This window comes from Ornithorhynchus anatinus, chromosome 9 (assembly GCF_004115215.2).
Source record: "Ornithorhynchus anatinus isolate Pmale09 chromosome 9, mOrnAna1.pri.v4, whole genome shotgun sequence".
Lineage (NCBI taxonomy): Eukaryota > Metazoa > Chordata > Mammalia > Monotremata > Ornithorhynchidae > Ornithorhynchus > Ornithorhynchus anatinus.
Window position 1 is genome coordinate 2,515,964 of NC_041736.1, and position 20,165 is coordinate 2,536,128.

General features: G+C 48.1%; 1 protein-coding gene and 1 long non-coding RNA gene across 5 annotated transcripts in view; one reads left to right on the forward strand and one right to left on the reverse strand.

The window, feature by feature from the left end:
- ARHGAP15 (Rho GTPase activating protein 15) overlaps nucleotides 1–20,165 on the forward strand; it is a 388,578-nt gene that overhangs the window by 224,396 nt on the left and 144,017 nt on the right. The window lies entirely within an intron of this gene.
- Nucleotides 7,391–8,367, reverse strand: LOC114814302. The gene is made up of 2 exons (XR_003762072.2): nucleotides 8,141–8,367; nucleotides 7,391–7,663 (listed from the first exon to the last, which is right to left on the reverse strand). It is a non-coding gene; the product is annotated as an uncharacterized LOC114814302 (long non-coding RNA).

A 20,165-nucleotide genomic window follows, 5' to 3' on the forward strand; every position in this document is an offset into this window, starting at 1 on the left:
TGAAGCTCCATTTGAAAATCATTCAGTGGCATTTATTGAGAGCTTGCTATATGCAGAACACTGTACTGAGCACTCGGGAGAGTACAGTACCACAGAATTAGCAGTCACGTTCCCTCCCCATACCGGATTTACAGTCTCGAGATGACCTTACGGCTCTGGAGTAAGGACCGTGATGTCTGCAACTATTTGTGGACCACGCTGCTGAGTTGCCCAGTTCCCTACCCGTCTCTCCTTTCCCCTTGCTGACTTAGTTCATCATTCTCATTCAGGCAGATGCCTTCCCAAAAGGAATTCTCTTATGTAACATGTAGTAGCATTTACCGAATACCCCCCGGCTGCAAGCACTGTACTTAGCCTTTGGGAAGAACAAAACGAAGAAGTGATCTGTTCCTCTCTACGGGGCACCTGCACTCTACCTCTCTTATATTTACCGAAGTAGCAGCGTCAAAGTGGGGCAGCTCGGCCAAGGGGTCACTGGCATTCCATGACTTTTCTTGTCTTTTCCAAGAATTTCAGTGATGGGACAGTGGCTCTTAGTGCATGAGGCCCTGCAATCGAAGCCATTATGCCAGAATTGGACATAAGGAGGGGGACTCCCTTCTGGACCAGGCCAAGAGTGAGGTTATATATGAACATGGAAGAATGAGTCTCCCGGTGAGGGTCGCCACCCGAATCCACATATGTGTCTGAGGAGATCGAGTTGGGACCAGTAGCAGGAGTCCCCGAACCACTGGTGACTGCTCACTCTAGGCATCTTGGGCTGGGGTAGGCCCTCAAGTGCCCCACAGGGGTCAACTCCAGGGCCCGTCCAGCCTAGGATCCAGTCTCTGGCAGGGACCGCATGATTGCTCATTCAAGGATTTACCCAAATCCCCCATAAGCCCACTGACATTTTAGGTCTGCACAGCTTCCTGTGGCTCCGGCTTCCAGACTGCCCACCTGCTGGGGGGAGATGTGCTCTTTCAGAGCCTGCCAGCGGCCGGCCTCGCCGAGCTGGACACCAGCCTGGTCGTCTGGGCCTGCGGCTTCCTGGTTGACCCCATCCTTGTGCAGTCTTTCCAGACTTTTGCGAAGTTATCGTCCGGCAGGGACCCCGCTAGCTCTCTAGGCAGGTCAGCTGTAGGTTGAAATCTCTCCAAAATGCAGGGAAAAGAGACTACTTCCAAATGAAGTCCACTAAATACTACTAGTGGAGTCCGCTTAAAAAAAAAAGGAAAATCATGACATCTTCATTCCCTTTCTATCGTTATAACTTAGGTCTACCCGCTTGCCTCACTAGATTGTAAAGTCCTTGTGGGAAGGGTAACTGTATCCTACAGTGACTGTCTGATTCCACGCAGCCAGTACATGCTCTGCGCACAGTAGATGCCCAGGAATGTTCTCCGCACAAGAGAGGCACACCGAGTTTCTCTGGACACAGGAGTGATAATAATAATTGTGGCATCTGTTAAGTGCTTACTATGTGCCAAGCACTGTTCTAAGCCCTGCAACAGATTCAAGGTAATCAGGTTGGACACAGTCCTTGTCCCTCATGGGGCCCACAGTCTTGACCCCCAATTTAAAGATGAGGGAACTGAGACACAGAGAAGTGAAGTGACTTGCCCAAGGCCACACTGCAGACAAGTGGCTGAGCCAGGATTAGAACCTAGGGCCTTCTGACTCCCAGGCCTGGGCTCTACCCACTAAGCCATGCTGCTTCTCATTGCCTTTGGAAGTGACAGGAAAAATTACCACTTGATTCCTCACCTATTTTAATTTCTGAATTTCATTCTGGCTCAGAGGTGAGCTTCCTCCATACCCCATATGCTAAATGTCTTCGCCGTTCCAGAGACGTTGCTCGGCTATTTCTTAATGTGGAACAAAGCACCTCAGGATTTTCCAAAAGATCATCGCCCAACCTGCCGCTTCTCCCATCCAAACGATTTCCCTAACTTCCCAAACATAACACAAACGGGCCTGAAAACCTGCGTGAACCTCTCTCAAACCCGGGCGAGGCCTGAGGAGAGATTTCACTAGCCAACCCGACGCTCACTGGCACTTGCTCACTTGGCAGCAGAAGCATAGACGACCAGAGGGAACTGAGACTGTGTCTTTTTGAAGAAACCCAGCCCCGTGTCTTTCCCACCTTGAGCCGTCTTCAGCTCCGGTACTAACTGCCAACTCTTTTCTCCCACGGCCACCCCGACAGTCAACCAGTCCCTCGTATTTATTGAGCGCTTACTGCGCATAGAGCACTGTGCTAAGCCCTTGAGAGACTACAGTAAAACAGTATAACAGACACATCCCCTGCTCACCACGAGCTTTCCTCGGTCTCCTGATCTCCTCTTCCTCAAGAGAGTGAATTCCTTGACGTCTTAGCAGTGCTTTGTTGGACTTCATTTCTTAAGCACTGTTGCAGCAGGACAACTCGCATGCTGATAATTAATCATTTCTTTCTCTAAGCCTCGGCATGGCTTCGTTATTGGGGTCGAATGGCTTATTTCTAAATTGGGCATAACCAGCGTCCACGGAAGACTTTGGCTGGGGAATCATGGAATGTTCACTTAACTCATTTTTATTGAACCAAGTCCAGAATTTTAGTCAAGAAAAAGTTAGATATTAATCATATCTGAGCAGGATCATTAAATTTTCCTTTCCTTTCTAGAACAGCAGGTCATTATGGAGCCAGGAGAAGTGAGCTTACTTATTAATCTTTGCAATTACATAAAAGTGATCATTTTTATAGTACTTACAAGTAGGTCTTCCCCATTACGTGGAGAATAAGACAGAATATGATTGTGTGGTATAATGTATTATTATAGATGTAACCTGCAAATTGAGAGTCTCCTCACTGGAGCCCAAGCCCCTGTGAATAGCCCCCTTCTCTCCCCAGGGGATGGTCCTTCCATCTTGAATTATTTCCCAAATTGGGTAAGGAGAGACCTCATCCCTGAGATATTAATTATGCCATCATTTCCTAATTATCATCATCACCCACTTGATGTTCACAGAGTGCTAGAAAAGATACCTCACATTGGCCACTTAAGTCCAGCAAGAGGGTGTTCGCTTAGGAAAGGGCGAACTGAATCAACTCAATCTGAAATCCTTACTATCCTATCTCTCCTCTCCTTCTAGCCACTTCTAATCTTAGACTTTGAAACCCAACAATTTAAACTGGGTTCTTGTTTCCCTGCCCTAATCCCCTTTCATAAATCACGCTCAAGTGCTGAAATAATTTGCACATCATTTAAAGAGTATTTGCTTTGAAATATTCACCTCCAGCCCTTTTGTATATCCTTTCCCTCTAAAGATTTGTACTATTTGTTTTGTTCTCTGAGGTATAAAAGACCCGGATAAACTTTATTCCTGTTGTTTCAAGATTAGTGGAATAAAATGCATATTAATTCAGCTGGGGTAGAAGGGAGCGTTTGCAGAGATGAGCGTGCCGTGACTCTGGGGAGAGGTATAATGCAAAATGTCTGTTGTGAGAATCTCTTTGGACTTGTTCAGAAGAATACTGGGGGACTTCAGTTTCCTGAAAATTTCCACAAATGTACTTTCTTTAGATTGGGAAACAAGAGATGCATCTATCTTTTTTTAATTTTTTTTCTTATTTATTTATTTTTTTAAGAAGAAGAATGTTATTCAAATCCAAGCGGCACTTCCAGAAAACAGCAGTCTCAGAACAGGGAAGATCATCAGACTTTTTTTTTTCTATGGTGTTTATTAAGCACTTACTGTGTGCCAGACACTGTTCTAAGTGCTGGAGTAGATCCAAGCTAATCAGGCACATGGGGCTCACAGTCTTAATACCCACTTTACAGATGAGGTAACTGAGGATCAGAGAAGTGAAGTGAATTACCCTAGTCACACAGCAGTCAAGTCAACATGTCCGGCTCCGAAGGATGCTCTGGGCTGGGTACTTAATAATGCTGCTATTTGTTAAGCGCTTACTATGTGCAGAGCACTGTTCTAAGCGCTGGGTTAGATGCAGGGCAATCAGGTTGTCCCACGTGAGGTTCACAGTTAATCCCCATTTTACAGATGAGGTAACTGAGGCACAGAGAAGTGAAGTGACTTGCCCACAGTCACATAACTGACAGGTGGCAGAGGCAGGAGTCGAACCCCTGACCTCTGACTCCGAAACTCAGGCTCTTTCCACTGAGCCACGCTGCTTCCCTTAAGCAGTTGGAAAGAGCATCCGGCATCCCAGATGTCCCTCTGGGAATAGCGTGGAAATACACGATGCCCTTTCAAAAGGAGAAAAGCTCCCACTGATCCTCCCAAAATGGGAGAAAATATCCTGACGGGCACTTGTGCCTACCCAACCAGGGCACAGATACCAGTGGACAGCACTGTATCCCGCAGAGAGAAAGAGATATGCCCCGTGAGTTGGCGGGATCATCTTGGTCCAGCTGAGGTCACCCACTCACCCGCTCCTTCTCCACAGCTGACCGAGTGAGAAGGTGATAAATCACGCCTCTGGTTCTTTCCATCCACCCACAGTTCATTCCTCTGCACATCTTTAAAAGTACAGCAATAAGCATTTCTCTAGTCTTCAGGGGGTCAAACTTAGAAAAATCCACAAGTTAGCCTGATTGATCACTCCCTCAGTCCACAAGGACCGAGGGAAGGAAAAAAAAAACCTTGGGGAGGAGCTGCGGCCTCAGTCTTTTAAGCAAGATAAGCTTCTTGAGGCCAGGGACTGTGTCTTTCGACTGCATTGCGCTCTCTCAGGCGCTTAGAACAGGGCTCTGTCCAGACTGAGCACTCAACACATGTCAATGATCTATTGATTGGAGAGGATTCAGTCGCAAAGACACTGTTGCAGGGAAAAGTCTATACATTAGGAAGTAAACCTAAAGGGATTAGTAAATCTTAGGCATCGTGATCATCTTCATGCTTAATAAATTAGGAATCTTTAGTCTTTCCACCATAAAAGGCCTAACGAATATACTTACGTGGTTAGGGAATTCTCTACCAACTTTTGCATTCTCACAAGCTCTTACTAAAGTGCTCCGTACACAGTAAGCTCTCAATAAACACCACTGATTGACTGATTGATTGAAAGTTCACTGAGGACACAACTTAGGGAAATTCACGATTAATATGGACAGACCCCCATCTGACAAGTGGAGAGGAATGTGATAGGCAAAGTCTTCAAGTTATGGGATTCCACCAGGGGCACCTCTCTTTCAGACATCAGGAGTGCTCGGTCATCTCCTGAACGAAGAAATCGATTAGCTATCGAGGGTGGACCAAAAGCTTTGCTTTAACCTAAGCTCTGTACTCAAAAGCAGCCGTGGGGATCTTAGCAAGGGAGAAATGTGCAGGGAAATGTGGGGGGTTCTCTGTGAAGCCAATGAATAAAGCAAATAGAGAAAAGGGGCCAATTTGGTGGAGCTGGGAGGGGAACAAAGAAGAATCACTTCTCCAGGAATAGCTGTTATTTACTGAGTTCCTGCTGGGAGAAATACCACAGAAATTCAAGAGAGGCTCCCTGCCCAACAAGAAGCTTCCACTTTAGTCGGGGAGCCAAACAATAGTAACGAAAAGAGACAGTTCAACCTCACTGTTCTCTGAGAAAGAACCAGCCGAGGGCTTTTGAAGGAACATGATGGAATCAGTTATGAGATTCTGTTTTCCTGTGTTGGGAGTCAATCAGTGGTATTTATTAATAATAATAATGTTGGTATTTGTTAAGCGCTTACTACATGCAGAGCACTGTTTTAAGCACTGGGGTAGATACCGGGGAATGAGGTTGTCCCACGTGAGGCTCACAGTCTTCATCCCCATTTTACAGATGAGGGAACTGAGGCACAGAGAAGTGTAGTGTGTGACTTGCCCACAGTCACACAGCTGACCAGAGGCAGAGTCGGGATCGGTCTCTGTTTGCAGACTACCGTATTAAGCTCTTGGGAGAGTTCAGTGCAATAGGGTTGTTAGATACAGTCCCTGCCTTCAAAGGAGATTCCAGTCTAGAGGGTTTTTTCCCCATCTTTGATTCAGAATGGACCACCTTGAGCTCTGTTTCTGTTTCACAGCTCAGCAAACCACTACCCATCCCTGTAGAGATCCCAACCAGGGTGGTCTCCAAGTGTCCATGGCACAGCTTAGAAGGAGCCAGCTGCCTGGTCTCACACCACTGGGAGTGCCCGGTCATTGGGCTTATGTCCCTGAATGTGGAAAAGCATCCATACCGACTTGTCCACCACCTTATAAAAGTGCTTAAGCAAGTGGCGGAGTGTGGATTTTTGCATCCTCTGTCCCACTATTCATGAAGGCTCATTGTTTCATTCTAGCGTGGCCTAGCAGCATAGCCTAGTAAATAGAACCCGGGCCTGGGAGTCAGAAGGACCTGGTGTCTCATTCCAGCTCCACCACATGCCTGCTGTGTGACCTTGGGCAAGTCACTTAACTTCTCAGTGCCTCAGTTACCTCATCTGCAAAAAATAGGGATTAGAACTGTGAGCCCACGTGGGATGGGGACCGTGTCCAACCCGACTATATTGCATCTGCCCTAGGGCTTGGTACAGTGCCTGGCACGTAGTAAGCGCTTAACAATATCGCAATTATTATTTCTATTACCGTTATCATTATTAATTACCAACCCAGACACCCGCTTAAGCTGGTGTCTCCTAAACCAGAACTGGGAACCGCTCTCAGGCTCGTGCCTTCTCCGATCTCCGGCAGAACGCTGTGGGTCAGAGCTGGCCTTCAGTGGTGGGCACAGTAGACTGTAAGCTCACTGTGGGCAGGGAATGTCTCTACCAACTCGGTTGTTATGTGCTCTCCCAAGCATGTAGCACAGTGCTCTGCACACAGCAAGTGCTCCTTAAAGACCGTCGATGGAGAGCCAAGGGTCAGCATTCCATTCCAGTATGGTTCTCCCCACCCCTTATCATAGGGTCTTTTGGGAAGGGCTGTGATTCCTTCACGCCACATTATGCAGGGCTGCCCCACTCAGAGCTGGCAGGGAAAATATCCACTGGCCGACGAATTGGGAGCTAAGATGCAACTCGATGGACTCAAGCGATTCCTAACTCGGGGTCGTGGGAAAGTCTGTCATCTGGGTGAGGTCAGACTCTGACTCCAAATGGGGCTTTGGAAAACTCGCTGCCTCCCAGACCTGCCAAATATTCTCCTTTGTAGGTCTTCAGAGATGTGGCTCACGGGATCTGTACATTAAATTCACACCGTATCGCAATGGCTACACTAACATGGGTCAGGTGGGCTTCAGCAATGGTACAGAAGCCCCCAGAGAGATCGAAAGCAGAGTTCAGAGGGTAGGGGTAGACGCGTACGTCATCTTACAAAACATCAAGGATTGAAGTATGGCAAAATCTCAAACGCCCAAGGCCCCCTAACCTCTGTTTGGCTTTTTCATTTTACATTGGCCAGACTTCAGATATGAAGCATGGATTATTGTGGTTTATTGTTTGCTATTCCAATTGCATTAGTGTTTATTGTTCTCTTTAATATCATTTTCTTCGCTCCGGCTTGGACTCTGGCCAAGTGCTGATGTCGTTTTCTAGAAAGTGTTCTACCTTTGGTGCCGAATGATTTCACCAGCATGAAACTCCCCACTCACCAAGATTGGCCATGGTTCGGAGAGGAAAGAAAGAAAATATCCCAGAAGCTCGGTACAAAGGCTCTACCCAGGTCATAAAGAAGCCAGTTGCTCCTGTTTGAGAAAGAAAATAATGATAATAATAATAATAATAATATCTGCTAAATGTTTAGTGTGTTCCAAACACTGACCAAAGTGCTGGAGAAGATATAAGGCAAACAGGTTGGACACAGTTCCGATCACACAGTCTAAAGGGAAGGGAGAAAAACTTTCATCCCCATTTTACAGAGAAGGAGATGGAAGCACAGGTAAATTGTAACCTACCCAAAGTCACAGAAGAAGCATGTGCCAGAGTCGAGATTAGAACCCAGGGCTCCTGACTTCCAGCCCTGTGCTCTTTCCACTAAAATGTGGTCGTGTGTCTAAAAGTTCTTCATTCCATGGGAGGAAAAAAAAAATTATCAACCATCAGCAGAGATTTTCATTTAAGGAATAAGTTAAAGGGCTTCTCTAGTTTATGTAAAATTGCATCGGGGATCAAACCTCAGAGGACTTGGTAATTGAATTATATTTATTGTAATGGGGACTTACCGAGGTAGAGAGAACTTGATCAAACAAAGTAAGTACTCAAATTTAATAATTGCGTTAGGAAGAAAATGGAGTTCAAATCTTTGGCCCAACCTCCCCGAGTCGTTAGAAAACAGATTCCTCTGGAGATGGAGGTGGGGGCTAAAGGGGGGTGTCGAGCTGAAGAGGCTTTCTGGCCTCGCCGAGCGACTGTCCCATGGAGCCGAGGGCAGTCACGTAGGACGTCGAACACCGAGACACACGTGACATCATGTGTGTCACCCCAGGGGTGCGGCATGGTGCCATGATGTCACACAGGCCATTCTGTGAACGTGCATAGAACTCACCCAACCCTTTAGCTTGTCTTTGGGTGTGTGGGGGGGTCTTTTTATGGTATTTGTTAAACGTTTATTCTGTATCGGAAACTGTATTAGTGCTGGGGTAGACACAAGTTAATCAGTTGGACACAGTCCATGTTCATTCGATTCGATTGTATTTACTGAGCGCTTACTCTGTGCAGAGCACTGTCGCATGGAGATCACGGTCTTAAGCCCTCATTTAGAGACTGCATCTGGGACTGTTCCAACTTCCCCCGGCCTTGGCAATTTCCTCACTGCTGTCCCAGGCAGGCTGACGGAAAGGTCGGAAGGTTGAGGAGGCGAAGCCCAACCGGTTAAGATGTAAGCGATCGGGCAGTGCAAGTTGTCTAAGTTGGCTGTTTCTCCTCGCCCCACCGCGTTAATCAATCAAGAAATCAACGACATTTATTGAGCACCGGGGAGGCAGAGAGGTCTAGGAGAAGGGTCCAGTCACCTCAGACAACCATTTTATCTGCTGCCAGGTGACCATTATGAGGAACGTGGCTCAGCGGAAAGAGCCTGGGTTTGGGAGTCAGAGGTCGTGGGTTCTAATCCCGGCTCCGCCAGATATCATCTGTGTGGCTTTGGGAAACTCACTTAACTTCTCTGTGCCTCAGTTACGACATCTGTAAAATGGGGATGAAGACTCTGAGCCCCACGTGGGTCAACCTGATTACCTCGTATCCACCTCAACGATTAGAACAGTGCATCACTTAACAAATGCTATCATTAATCAATTAATTAATTAGTTGGCTTTTGAGGGAGCCCGTTCCGGCCTGGCAAACAAATCCTACCCCAGGTCCAGCTCTAGGGGGCTTCACCTCTTGCCGGATTTGGTCAATCAGTCGATCGATCGATCAGTGGCATTTATTGAGCGCTTACTGAAGTGCCTGAACTAAGCATTTGGGAGAGTACAATACAACAGAATTGGTAGGCACGTTCCATCCCCACGATTAGTTTACAGTCTAGAGGGGGATATAGACGTTTATATAAGCATTATATAAACTGTAAGCCCGTCAAACGGGCCGATCAGCCCGATTAGACCGTAAGCCCGTCAAACGGCAGGGACCGTCTCTATCTGTTGCCGACTTGTTCATTCCAAGCGCTTAGTACAGTGCTCTGCACATAATAAGTGCTCAATAAATACTATTGAATGAATTGAATGAATAAGCAGTGTATAATACATAGTTTAAAGATAGGTATATAAGTGCTGTCAGTTGTGAGTGGGTTGAGTGTCAAATGTCCAGAGGTCACTGATCCAAGTGCAGAGACAGTGCAGGAGGGAGAGGGAGTTGGGGGAAAGCGGGCTTAGTCGGGGAAGACCTCTTGGAGGAGGTGTGACCTTAATGAAGGGTCACCTTAATGTAATCCAGAGTGAAGAAGAGCATTGTAGGGTTGGATTTTACCGGGTGTGACCTAGTGGATAGAGCACGGGTCTGGGAGTCCAGAAGGCCATGGTTTCTAGTCCCAGCTCTGCCACTTGTCTGGCAGAATGTGGAATGAAGATTGTGAGTCCCATAAGGGACATGGACTGTGTCCAATCTGATTTGCTTGTATCTACCCCAGCATTTAGGACGGTGCCAGGAACACTGTAAGTGCTTAACAAATATCATTTTTTTAAAAAAAACCCAAAACCTGGCCATAATATCACCCTTCCTCTCGACCCCTCTGCGTCCCCAATTTCTCCCTCAAACTGAGTCATACAAATCCTCTCGTCTTAATTTTTGAATTCTTCGAGTTCCTTTCAAACCAAGATGACGCAATAGTTGGGAGAAAGGAGGAGGCCGGCGCAGAGGCAGAGAGCAGGAAAGAGAGGGTTCTGCCGCCAACCCTTCTGGGATGCACAGCTCTAAAGTTCTGAGGGTTCCCTCTGAGCCTGGGCTAGACCCACGGGTCCTAGATGGGCGATAATTGGAGTGCCCACTTATCATTTGGAGAACTCTGATTAGGAACTCTGTAGCCGGTGAATGACTTCAATCTTGGGATCCATCTGTCGAGGGAAGGTTTTGCACGTCTTTTTCCCTTTTCTTGCCCTCAGGTCTCCCCCTCCTTCCTCTTCTCCCCCTCTTCCTCCCACACCTTCCCCCCTTCCTTTCCCTTTCCTCCTCCTCTGTTTCCTGCCTCCTCCCTTCCCCTAGCTTTTGTTCCTCAGAAGATGCCCATTAACATGCGTTAATACATTTTAATGAGCATTAGCCAATGGATCCAAACGGAACAAAGGAAGGGGCAGAGGAAGCCCGGAGAGGGAGGGAGGAAGATGGTGTGTGTGTGGGGGGGGGGGGGGGCGGTGTAGGGAGGGGGATGTGAACAGCTGGGTGTTGCTGCCAGTTTTGAACTAATTTTTGCAGCTGGCTCTGACTTCCAAGACTGGTCCTGAATTCCACAGTGCTTACTGCAGCCACCAAATCACGGCCAATTAGGGGCCTGGGTCTGAAGAATTATCCAGGCCTTGAATCATGGATTATTGTTGTAATCTTTTTCTTGAGTTGATATGGAAGGTGGGGGATTAGAAGACACCCAGTCAAGTCACGGAAGACCTCCTCTTTGGGATCCTGGTGGCTGCAGGATTCGAGGACTTGGCGAGTCATCGATTTGTTTGATATTATTTTTTTTTTCTGGGGGCAGAACGCCGATTGCTATTTTTATTTGCTACAAGCAAGAACCAGCACCCCCCCCCCCCTCATTCCGTGACCTATCTCACTCCATTATCCTCAGCACAAAAATCTAAACAGGTGTACAGAATAGCAAGCCCGTTTGAAAAGGAAATGTCACCATGTCGGTTTATAACTCTAATCCAAGTGCAAGGAAGAAAGTGTATTATTACTGTTATTACTGTGAGCGAAATCACTCTATTCAGAGATCTTAGAATGCTTGAGTTCTAGGAGGTGAGATCGAAGTACAGTGAGTAGGTTGGCAAAAGAGGAGTGAAGTGTACAGGCTGGGCTGTAATAGATCAGCAAGAAAAGGTAGGAGGGGAAGAGCTGACTGAGTGCCTTAAAGCCACTGGTAAGGAATTTCTGTTTGATGCAGAGAACTCCAAAATAAAAATCACCTGGTTTGCAATGGCCTTCCAAGGATCCTAAAGGATCTCGGTGTGCCTACCAACTTTGCTATACTGTTATATTATACTCACCCGAGTGGGTGAGTTCAGTGCTCTGCACAGAGTAAGCATTTAAAAAATACGATTGACGGAATGATTGAATGACTTCCACCTTGGGATATTAACAGATATCAGAAGACTATTTTTGCATATGCATAATCTGACTATAACATCATTATTATCATCTTACTCTTGTATTTGTTAAGGGCTAAGCATGCATCAAGCGTTGGGGTAGATAAAATTAATTAGGTAAGACACAATCCCTGTCCACATAGGGCTCACGGTTTAAGAGGGCGAAGAGGTATTTTATACACATTTTCATGCTAATGTTAATAATAATTATTATTGTGGTATTTATTAAGCACTTCCTATATACCAGGTACTGTTCTAAGCACTGGGGTACATACAAGATAGTCAGGTTGGATACCGTCCATCTGGGATTCACAGTCTCAATCCCCATTTTACAGATGAGGGAACTGAGGCGAAGGGTAGTGACTTGCCCAAGGTCACACAACAAAGAAGTGGTGGAACCGGGATTAGAAACCATGACCTTCTGCCTTCCAGGCCCATGCTCCATCTACTAGGACATCATGATTTTACAGACGAGGAAGCAGAGGCGCACAGAAGTTAAGTGACTTGCTCAAGGACATCTAGCAGACAACTGACAGAATCAGGATTAGAACCCAGATCTTCTGAATCCCAGGCCTGTTCCCTTTCCACTAGGCCATAATAATGATGGTATTTGTTAAGCACTTACTGTGCGCCAAGCAATGTTCTGAGCACTGAGGTGTAGATACAAAGTAATCAGTTTGTCCCATATTGGGGGGGGGGGGGATCACAGTCTTAATCCCCATTTTACAGATGAGGTAATTGAGGCACAGAGAAGCTAAGCGACTTGCCCAAAGCCACACAGCGGGCAAGTGGCCTTGCTGCTACTTGTAAGACTTTTTTGCCGCAGTGACTTTTGAGAGCAGAAAGAGGGTAAGAGGGGGCATAGGTGATTACACAAATCAATCAATCCATCATGGGAAAGTACATGGGAAAATTCAATAGATTTAGAGGACAGGCCCCCCCACCCTGAAGGAGCTTACAGTCTAGTAAAAAAAATAAAATGAATGTTGGTATTTGTTAAGGGTTTACTATGTGCAGAGCACTGTTCAAGCGCTGGGGTAGATACAGGGTAATCAGGTTGTCCCACGTGAAGCTCACAGTTAATCCCCATTTTACAGATGACGTATCTGAGGCACAGAGAAGTGAAGTGACTCGCCCACAGTCACACAGCTGACAAGTGGCAGAGCCAGGACTCAAACCCATGACCTCTGACTCCGAAGCCCAGGCTCTTTCCACTGAGCCACGCTGCTTCCCCTAGTAGGGGAGATGGACTACAAAATGAATTCTAGATTAAAGGAGGAAAGGAAAGGGGAACGTGTACGTTAGTTAGGGTTAAGTAATAGGATATGTACAAAGGTCCTAGGGAACGTTGTGAGCACTTAAGTGTTTAGGTGGTACAGAATCAGGATGACGATGGCAGTTGGCGGGGCTAATTAAATGGAGAGATTAGAAATCAACCAGGGAAGGCCTCCTGGAAGAGAGGAGATTTCAGAAGAAGGGGAGAGCAGCGATCTGCTGGCAGTGAAGTGATAGAGAGATCCAGGCGGAGGCGGGAGCAGGAATGTGTGAGCAAGAAAGTGTCAGCAGGAGAGAGAAAGAAAGAGGTAGAAAGAAAGGTAGAATGAGTAGGAACTCTATATCTAAACAGTGTTCTAGAATGACTGGGGAGGGACCAAGATGGCAGACCGGTTTAAGTAGGGCAGTCCCAGGGTTAAGACATTTGGGTGTTTCTCTCGATTTGACCGGCCCCACCTACGTAAACGTTACGGCCGACGACCATAATGACTACGGTACCGCTGATGCCGCTAATTTAGGGAAGGCCCAGAATGTCTTTCAGGTAGAAGGTGCCTCAGACAGTTCACAGGCCAGAAACTCTCCTGGGATGACTTCTTCATTTTACCGATGAGGAAACTGAGGCCTAGCAAAGTTAGATGACTTGCCCAAGGTCATCAGCAACCAAGTGACAGAGCTGGAATTAAGACCCGGGTCTCCCGACGCCCAGGCCTATGCTCTTTCCACCGAGCCACATTGCTTCTCAGCAATTTGAGCCCCTGGAGAGACAGGGACCGTGTCTTAATTCCTCCTGTGTGTTCCCTTCTAGTGCTTAGTACATTGTTCTGCACACAGAAGTGCTTACTAAATACTATTACGTCTACTACTAGTCTTTTGGAGGGAATGCCACGGATCGATCGATCGATCGATCGTTTGAATATGGGTCCCTGCTGCTGCCATCCCCTGTACATGGGTTCTCCTGGGTTCATCATCATCAGTGGTTTTTACTGAGCGTCTCCTATGTGCAGTGCACTGTACTAAGTGCATGGGACAGTACAAAGCCAACAGAGCAGACACGTTCCCCGCCTTGTGGGGAATGTCCCGTTGTGAGGGTTGGAACTCAGCAAAGACCTCCTGACCCCATCATATTTCCCGATGGATAGCACAGTGCTGTATCTCCCTTTGCCCCCGACAGAGCCGATCCACTCCTCTTAACAAATACCACCATCATCATCATCATCATCGCCACGTTGTGCCCCAATTCTACTTCCTATCGAGTCTTGGTTGTCTTCCCCAGAAATGTAAATCCACCACTTACCTAAATAAGTAATTGTGGTTGCCGTGGGGGTGCGTATACTTGAAAGTAAACGGATACGCATAAAAGTAACCGCGGAGGGTAAACTGCCATTCGATGAACAATTCCTGAAATAGCTCATCCTCAAGAGCAGAAATTTCATGATTTCTCTCCCCACCCCCATGACACACACAAACGGGGGAAATTCCACGAGACCACCTTAGGGTCACCCGGTGCCGTCGCATTTACTGGGTTCTATTCATTTGTTTCCATTTACCGTTGGAGATCAGAGAGACGCAACAATTTCTGAAGAAGAATCAGAGTTTCATGCAAAAATGTGAATTATACAGTCGTTTTATTGAGTCTTTACTGCTAATGCACATGGGGTTCAGAACCATAATGACGATATTGGGCACTTAAGTCATTAGACTGTCATATTACAGCAAAATTATTTGTACTATACGATCATTGTTTTCTTTTTTATGTTGTCTATATCTGAGCTCAGTGCATCTATCTTCGCCATTACTGTTCCCATTTGTGGTTGTAAATACCTATTTTTAAAGATGATTTGAGGGGGTCCCTGATGGTTCAAGTTCATGTTTATTAGACCTTTGCCTCTCTGGCCCCGTGGAACCGTTATCAGGAGAGATTGCAAATCTGCCTGCTGTGATCTAGTTGGGTTTTGTATTGCTGCCCAGGGCAAACCCTTTCACCCCCATCGCACAGACTTGGTGAAAATGTTCTGTTCCCACCCAACAATTTCAAACAAAACAAAAGTTTTGGCCAACTCATCTTCTCAAAATAGCTTCTCCCCAGATCCGTCTACTGCACTGGAGTCAGATTCTTTTCAAACACCACCGGGACGACAGTGGAATTTCTCATTCAGCTCCAATTCCTCTTTTCCTCTAGACTCCTTGGAAAAAAAAAATGAACACCCTTAAGTTTTCCATCCAGGCTTGCCCCTTGGATAAGGCTGGGGACACCTGATTTAGCTAAAGATAAGAGAGCTAAGGGATGGAGTTCATTTTACAAGGGAAAACAGGATTAATTTGGGGCCATTTGGGGTCTGCTGGGCTCATATTTTCCCACGCTCAAAAGTTTAGCTTTCGCTTCCACGTGCCGGTTGTCACTCTGGAAAAGGGAGTGGACGTGCTGGAGAACAAAGCTTTCTGAGGCCACCGCCCCGGACTTTCTTTCGATCCAGAAGGCAACCTAGAGTTAGTAGACACAAGTCTTCTGCAGCTTCCTGGTTACCTCGGACCTTCTCTCTCTCCCAGACACTGTCCTGAGGTGTCCACTCTTCTGCTTCCAAATGCCCAGATTAGGACGTGGGCGGGTGGTCTGTCGGGTACTCTCTGCCAGATGCGGGGGGCCTGCTCTTGTCCTACCAAGCCGCAGTGGTGGGTGGCCATTCATTTACTCATTCGATCATAGTTATTGAGCACTTACTGTGTGCAGAGCACTGTACTGAGCACTTGGGAGAGTATGATATAATAATAAACAGATGCACTCCCTGCTCACAGCGAGCTTAGTGTCCAGGGCTGGGGGAGACAAACATTTATATACATCGATAACCAGAGGTCATGGGTTCGAATCCCGGATCTGCCACTTGTCAGCTGTGTGACTGTGGGCAAGTCACTTCACTTCTCTGCACCTCAGATCCCTCATCTGTAAAATGGGGATTAAGACTGTGAGCCTCTCGTGGGACAACCTGATGACCCTATATCTACCCCAGCGCTTTGAATGGTGCTCTGTATATAGTAAGCGCTTGACAAATACCAACATTATTATTATTATTATTATTACATAAGTGTTTTGGGCCTGGGGGAGTGGGGTGAGTAAAGGGAGCAAGACAGGGTGACACAGAAGGGAGAGGGAGAAGAGAAAAAGAGGGCTTAGTCAAGGAAGGTCTCTCGGAAGAGATGTGCCTTCATTAAGGCTCAGGGCGTCACATAACTGACTCTCAGCTATCGCTAACCTCTCCTTGGACCTTCGCGGGTAGGCAGGCCCCACGTCCCCTCACCCACCCTATCCCCGGTGTGTTCCGGGAGGCCCAGAACAGCCTTCTGAAACTAGAAAGAAGATGGATTTGCTCCGGAAACCGGAGTCAGACCCTCGTTCCCCGTTAGCGGCTGGCCGGCTCAGAGAGGGCCCCGGGAATTCAATTTTCTCTCTGGGGCCAGATGGGGACTGTGCTCACGGCCACCCGTGATTCACAGACCCCCTGGCCCAGAGAGGGCTAGGGCCAGCCTGGCCCCCACCCCGGCCCCTGCCACCTGTCGGGGCTGTCGGCGCTGCTGCCAGATGGAAGTTCACAGGTGCGCCCACCCTCAGCCCTCCATCCTCTTCCTTTCTGGAAGGAGCCGGAAGAAGGGCAGCATCTCACTGCCATGGGACGGAGGGAGGGAAGCGGCCCCCTCACGGAGACGATGGCTCTTCGTCGGCTGGCAGAGAGAAATTCCCTTTCTATCCGACCCTCTCGGGCAAGAGGAGAGGCAGGCCACACCCGGGCCGAACCAGAAGTAGCACATGAACGGCAGGTGATGCTGGTCACATGACATTGCCTAACCAAGTTCATTCATTCAATAGTATTTATTGAGCGCTTACTATGTGCAGAGCACTGTACTAAGCACTTGGAATGTACAAATCGGCCACAGAGAGAGACGGTCCTTGCCCACTGATGGGCTTACAGTCTAATCGGGGGAGACGGACAAAAACAATACTAATAGTATTAGCACGTGTGGAGCTAATGATAATGATAAGAGTGTTAGCAGCATCTGACGGGCCCTGCTGTGGAGAGCCGCGGACCCTGGCACGTCCCCGGGGGATGACCACCTCGCGCACTCTGGTCCCTGCCGGTCATGTTCCCACCGGAGCGGAGAAACAACAACTAATAATCATAATAATAACAGTCTTCGTTCAGTGCTTACTCTGTGTCAAACACTGTTCTAAGCGCCAGGGTAGATGCAAGCTGATCAGGTTGGACAAAGTCCATATAGAACTCACAGTCTTAATCCCTATTTTACAGATGAGGTAACTGTGGGACCGAGAAGTGAAGTGGCTTGGCCGAGGTCACGGAGCAGAAAAGCAGCCAGGCTGTGATTAGAACTCAGGTCCTTCTGATTCCCAGGCCTCTGCTCTATCCACCGGGTCAAATGGCTGGGGCGAGCCGTGGGGTGAAGTCTAAGAGTCCCAGAGCTCATCCGTCCTTTGCAATGGGAAGTGCAATCATCTGTGGCAGCAGGGTGGCTCAGTGGAAAGAGCACGGGCTTGGGAGTCAGAGGTCATGGGTTCTAATTCCAGTTGTGTGACTTTGGGCAAGTCACTTAACTTCCCTGTGCCTCAGTTCACTCATCTGTAAAATGGGGATTAAGACCGTGAGCCCCACATGGGACAACCTGAACACCTTGTATTCCCTGCCCAGCACTTGGAACAGTGTTTGGCACATAGTAAGTGCTTAACAGATACCATCATTGTTGTCCTCATTATTATTATTATTATTAATAATGGGAAGGGAGTGAAGTGGGTTAGAGGGGTGGGGTTCCAGGCCAGGTGAACACCGGGAGGTAGGGAGGCAGGAGCAAGGAATGATGAGAAGGCAAACAATTCATCGAACAGGGGCATTTCATGAGCACATACCGTGTGCAGAACATTGAACTAAGCGCTTGAGAGAGTCCGGTGCGAAGTAGATGGTAGACACAGTCTCTGCCCTCAAGGATATTGCAGCCTAAGAAGAGGTCAGGAGGAGCAAAGAGTGCCAACTGGGGAGTGAAAGATGAAAGCCAGGCTGGAGGAAGTTGGGGGAAGCTGGCAGACGCTACAAGGAGTTTTCCCTGGAGCGGAAGGAGGCTTGCGGCCCCGTGTCTGGTTTTTGAGGCCCGGAGAGATATGTGCTGAGGGACGCTTCCGGAAGATGAGACACGCACTGTGTGCGGTGTGGACTGGAGGGCGGGAATTCAGGCCACCGGCCTACTGACCCCTTGCCAGAACGTCACATCTCTTTCTCTCCCCTCCTCCAAGTGGGACAACGGGACCCAGAACAAACCCACCTTCTCCTGTTTCCTTGCCAGCAGGACAGCCACCCATGACCCCCTCTGCCCATGGCTTCCGAGCAGAGAAGCCGAGCTGTTCACATCTGCACGCTGTGTTTCTTTGGGTCAGCTGAGAGCACTGATCCAGAATAAATATTTTCTTTCCCATCACATACCCTCACATACCCACGCAGACACGGAAATAGGTGGCTCGGAGCAACCCCTCTTGAGTCGAGATTTCTTCCAAACCCATACACCCAGGACAATTTGGGAGTCTCCCCAGATAATCGAAAATCTCCCGAGGCACGGCACCCTTGCGATTCTAGGGGTCGTGAGGCCCCTGGCCGTCGTCGCTTTCCCACCGTGTCCTCTCTGCTGCTCTACTCATCGCCAAGTCCATCTTCGGAGGTGTCCCAGAATCAAAGCTTGGGTGCGATAATCGACCGAGATTTCAGTTAGGAAGAGGCACTTGGAAGAAATTGGGTTTGCTGTACACATGATGGGAACCGATCAATGGCGGTTTAGCCTGACAAGCGCCGTCGATACTCATTGTCACACAGTCCGGAAAGTCGTTAATAGATGGTTCTTTCCCAGAGCGACGCTCGCGACCCATCGTCGAAGTCCTGAAACGGACTCGACCCGGGTGAAATGAATCACAGGTGAGCCCTCGGGAGCTTGTCCAAATATTTGCCGTCGAGAGCGCGATCAAAGTCACTGGAAGCAGAACATGTTGGCGTGGAAAGGGTGACACGGGTGGCAGGGTGATTCGGGGGTCACTGGGGGGGGATGGAGAGGGGAGAGTCAGGGAGTCACGAAGGTGGATATCTAGGACGACAACCCGTACACAGCTCCTCCCTGTTGTTGATAAATTCTAAGACTGAATTGACCGTGGAGGTGTCCCAAAATCGGCATTTTCTCCCCCTCGTGTATTTCAGCATCTTTTCCACCACACTCGGTTTGCCCTGTAATCAACCCGCCCTTCCCAGGGAAAGACGATTGTACCCTAAGTGAGGACATCACCTTGGTCTGAACTCTGCCCGCCTTCTCCTGACCCAGTCTTGAGGCTTGGGAACAGCCACAGCTATGGATCATTGGATTGTCAGCTCCTCTCAGCTCGTAAGCTCTGGGAGAATTTTAGGAGGGCTTTGCAGAGGGAGAGATCCGTGGCTTGGCCGTTCGGAAGGGAGAGACAGTTCTGAGCAGGAGGCAGGTTGTGAGCAAGGGGCTGGAGGCGGAGGAGTGGAGAGCAAAGGAGACTGAGGAAGTGGGTTTGGGAGGACTGAAGAGTTAGGGGACAGATGGTTGAGGGAGAAGAAACCTGGGAAGCAAGAGTCAGTCAGTCAGTTTTATTTACTGAGTGCTTATTTTGTGCAGAACACTGTACTGAGTGCTTGGGAGACTGCAACATAGCTATACAACAGACATTTTCCCTGCTCACAGTGAACTTACAGTCTAGAGAAAGAGAGCGCAATGGAGCGCAGTAGAGACAATAGCCTCTCATCCTCCTTTTTGTTTTCTCCCCCTCTAGAGTTTGAGCATACTGTAGGCAGGGAACGTGTCTTGTAGTCTCCCAAGTGCTGCCAAGAACCTCCCAAGGCTGGCGGGGACTAAGCCGGCACCCGCTGCGGCTTAAGCGGACCCACATCGTGTCAGAGATGGTCCTTTCATCACCATCTTTGATCATCTACGAAGATCACTGAGCTCAACCAACCCCCCCTTCCTCAATCAGTGGTATTTATTGAGTGCTTACTATGTACAGAGCACCGTCCTAAGTGCTTGGGAGAGTTCAGTACAATAGAGTTGGTAGACACACTCCCTGCCCATAACGACCTTGCAGTCCAGATGGAGAGGCAAACATTTTATAATATATGTTAAAGATATG